Raw genomic sequence first — 4,955 nt, 5'->3', positions numbered from 1 at the left:
GGTAATACAGCGATTTTGTTCATGTTTTTCATGTACTGTGACTTTACGTGAATATATTCGTTTTTACCAATATTTTGATACTATTTCATGTGGTATCACGATATGTGATTTGGCCTTTAATCTCCGAATTTTGCATAATATTGCATTTTAAGTAGGTTTTCTTGCATTTTGTTTCGTACTAAAAATCATCGAATATATCAATATTTTGACGTTTATCATCCCCTTTTCCTTTATTTGATTTTAACAAAATATCATCGAATTAGGCAATATTTTGCCGTTTTTCCACGTTTTTGTGAACTTTTAGTTTATTGTTATTAGTTCATTATATATACGATAAAAATGATGCAAACTGCAAAACTGCAAGACTGCAAAACTTTGGATCACACGATGATGATGATGAAAAATTGATTAGAAATTAACATTAAATACTTCATTATCAATCAACTATTTGTTTCTCGTTAAAAAACTGAGTAAGACATTGAAAAAGCGAGAGGTTATGTTTTAATTGCATATATCGACGTTTCAGCCGGATTAGAGCGGTTTTACGTGTACATCTTCAATCGGTAATATAAACAGAAAATCAAGAACATTTTAGTTAATTCTAATGAAAACATTGATTTTTATCATTTGTATTGGAAACAACATTTTTATGTCTTTTCTAGGATCTAAAAAATACGAAACCTCGCTCTATGATCTGACGTTAAAATTCTCAAATTTGGTAATATAGCGACTTTTTTCACGTTTTTCATGTAGTGTCGCTTGACGTAAATATATTCGTTTTTACCAATATTTCGATACTACTTCATGTTTTCTCACGATATGTGATTTGGCCTTCAAATCTCAGAATTTCGCAAATTTTTTATTTTTAAGCAAGTTTTCTTGCGTTTTATTTTGTACTAAAAATCATTGAATTTACCAATATATTTTGACGTTTATCATCCTCTTTTCCTTTGTGATTTAAACAAAATACAATCGAATTAGGCAATATTTTGAAGTTTTCCACGTTTTTGTGAATTTTCAGTTTATTGTTAATAATTCATTAAATATACGATAAAAATTATGCAAACATATAATTGATTAGAAAAAAACCCTTAAATACTTCATTTTCAATCAACTATTTGTTTCTCGTTAAAAAACTGAGTAAGATATTGAAAAAGCGAGAAGTTCGGTTTTTATTGCATATATCAACGTTTCAGCCGGATTAGACCGGTTTTACGTGTACATCTTCCATCGGTAATATAAACCGAAAATCAGGAACACTTTAGTTAATTCTAATGAAACCACATTGATTTTAACCATTTGTATTGGAAACAACATTTTTATATGTCTTTTCTAGGATGTAAATATTACGAAACCTCGCCTTATGATTTGAAGTTAAAATCCTCAAATATGGTAATATTGTTCACGTTTTTTATGTTGTGTGACTTCACGTGAATATATTCGTTTTTACCAATTTTTCGATACTATTTCATGTAGTATCACGATATGTGATTTGGAATTTAAATATCAGAATTTCGCATAATATTGCATTTTAAGCAAGTTTTCTTGCATTTTGTTGCGTACTAAAAATCGATGAATATAGCAATATTTTGACGTTTATCATCCCCTCTTATGTGATATAAACAAAATATCATCGAATTAGGCAATATTTTGCCGTTTTTCCACGTTTTTTTGAATTTTCAGTTTATTGTTAATAATTCATTAAATATACGATAAAAATGATGCAAACACATAATTGATTAGAAAAAAACTTAAATACTTCATTTTCAATCAACTATTTGTTTCTCGATAAAACACTCAGTAAGATATTGAAAAGGGGAGAAATTCTGTTTTTATTGCATATATCGACGTTTCAGCTGGATTAGAGCGGTTTTACGTGTACATCTTCCATCAGTAATATAAACAAAAAATCAGGAATATTTTAGTTAATTCAAATGAAAACACATTGATTTTTATCATTTGTATTTGAAATAACATTTTTATGTCTTTTCTAGGATCTAAATAATATGAAACATCGCTTTATGATTTGAAGTTAAAATCCTCAAATAAGGTAATATTTTGTTCACGTTTTTTATGTAGTGTGACATCACGTAAATATATTCGTTTTTACTAATTTTTCGATACTATTTCATGTAGTATCACGATATGTGATTTGGCCTTTAAATATCAGAATTTCGCATAATATTGCATTTTAAGCAAGTTTTCTTGCATTTTGTTTCGTACTAAAAATCATCGTATATAGCATTATTTTGACGTTTATCATCCCCTTTCCTTTATGTGATATAAACAAAATATCATCGAATTAGGCAATATTTTGCCGTTTTTCCACATTTTTGTAAACTTTTAGTTCATTGTTATTAATTCATTATATATACGATAAAAATGATGCAAACTGCAAAACTCTAAAACTGCAAAACTTTGGATCACACGATGATGATGATGAAAAATTGATTAGAAATTAACATTAAATACTTCATTATCAATCAACTATTTGTTTCTCGTTAAAAAACTGAGTAAGATATTGAAAAAGCGAGAAGTTATGTTTTTATTGCATATATCGAAGTTTCAGCCGGATTAGAGCGGTTTTACGTGTACATCTTCAATCGGTAATATAAACAGAAAATCAAGAACATTTAAGTTAATTCTAATGAAAACATTGATTTTTATCATTTGTATTGGAAACAGCATTTATATTTTTTTTTTAGGTTCTAAAAAATACGAAACCTCGCTCTATGATTTGACGTTAAAATTCTCAAATTTGGTAATATAGCGACTTTTTTCACGTTTTTCATGTAGTGTCGCTTTACGTAAATATATTCGGTTTTACTAATATTTCGATACTACTTCATGTTTTCTCACGATATGTGATTTGGCCTTGCATTTTGTTGCGTACTAAAAATCGATGAATATAGCAATATTTTGACGTTTATCATCCCCTTTTATGTGATATATAACAAAATATCATCGAATTAGGCAATATTTTGCCGTTTTTCCACGTTTTTGTTAATTTTCAGTTTATTGTTATTAATTCAATATATATACGATAAAAATAATGCAAACACATAATTGATTAGAAATTAACATTAAATACTTCATTTTCAATCATCTATTTGTTTCTCTTTAAAAAACTGAGTAAGATATTGAAAAGGGGAGAAGTTCTGTTTTTATTGCATATATCGACGTTTCAGCCGAATTAGAGCGGTTTTACGTGTACATCTTCCATCGGTAATATAAACGGAAAATCAGGAAAACTTTAGTTAATTCTAATGAAAACACATTGATTTTAACCATTTGTATTGGAAACAACATTTTTATATGTCTTTTCTAGGATCTAAATATTACGAAACCTCGCCTTATGATTTGAAGTTAAAATCCTCAAATATGGTAATATTGTTCACGTTTTTTATGTTGTGTGACTTCACGTGAATATATTCGTTTTTACCAATTTTTCGATACTATTTCATGTAGTATCACGATATGTGATTTGGAATTTAAATATCAGAATTTCGCATAATATTGCATTTTAAGCAAGTTTTCTTGCATTTTGTTGCGTACTAAAAATCGATGAATATAGCAATATTTTGACGTTTATCATCCCCTTTTATGTGATATAAACAAAATATCATCGAATTAGGCAATATTTTGCCGTTTTTCCACGTTTTTTTTAATTTTCAGTTTATTGTTAATAATTCATTAAATATACGATAAAAATGATGCAAACACATAATTGATTAGAAAAAAACTTAAATACTTCATTTTCAATCAACTATTTGTTTCTCGATAAAACACTCAGTAAGATATTGAAAAGGGGAGAAATTCTGTTTTTATTGCATATATCGACGTTTCAGCTGGATTAGAGCGGTTTTACGTGTACATCTTCCATCAGTAATATAAACGGAAAATCAGGAACATTTTAGTTAATTGTAATGAAAACACATTGATTTTTATCATTTGTATTTGAAATAACATTTTTATGTCTTTTCTAGGATCTAAATAATATGAAACATCGCTTTATGATTTGAAGTTAAAATCCTCAAATAAGGTAATATTTTGTTCACGTTTTTTATGTAGTGTGACATCACGTGAATATATTCGTTTTTACTAATTTCTCGATACTATTTCATGTAGTATCACGATATGTGATTTGGCCTTTAAATATCAGAATTTCGCATAATATTGCATTTTAAGCAAGTTTTCTTGCATTTTGTTTCGTACTAAAAATCATCGTATATAGCATTATTTTGACGTTTATCATCCCCTTTCTTTTATGTGATATAAACAAAATATCATCGAATTAGGCAATATTTTGCCGTTTTTCCACATTTTTGTGAACTTTTAGTTTATTGTTATTAATTCATTATATATACGATAAAAATGATGCAAACTGCAAAACTGCAAGACTGTAAAACTGCAAAACTTTGGATCACACGATGATGATGATGAAAAATTGATTAGAAATTAACATTAAATACTTCATTATCAATCAACTATTTGTTTCTCTTTAAAAAACTGAGTAAGATATTGAAAAAGCGAGAAGTTATGTTTTTATTGCATATATCGACGTTTCAGCCGGATTAGAGCGGTTTTACGTGTACATCTTCAATCGGTAATATAAACAGAAAATCAAGAACATTTTAGTTAATTCTAATGAAAACATTGATTTTTATCATTTGTATTGGAAACAGCATTTTTATGTCTTTTCTAGGATCTAAAAAATACGAAACCTCGCTCTATGATTTGACGTTAAAATTCTCAAATTTGGTAATATAGCGACTTTTTTCACGTTTTTCATGTAGTGTCGCTTTACGTAAATATATTCGTTTTTACCAATATTTCGATACTACTTCATGTTTTCTCACGATATGTGATTTGGCCTTGCATTTTGTTGCGTACTAAAAATCGATGAATATAGCAATATTTTGACGTTTATCATCCCCTTTTATGTGATATATAAC

Source organism: Procambarus clarkii, chromosome 4 (assembly GCF_040958095.1).
Source record: "Procambarus clarkii isolate CNS0578487 chromosome 4, FALCON_Pclarkii_2.0, whole genome shotgun sequence".
NCBI classification, from domain to species: Eukaryota; Metazoa; Arthropoda; class Malacostraca; order Decapoda; family Cambaridae; genus Procambarus; species Procambarus clarkii.
Note: the sequence above shows the minus strand (reverse complement) of the source record.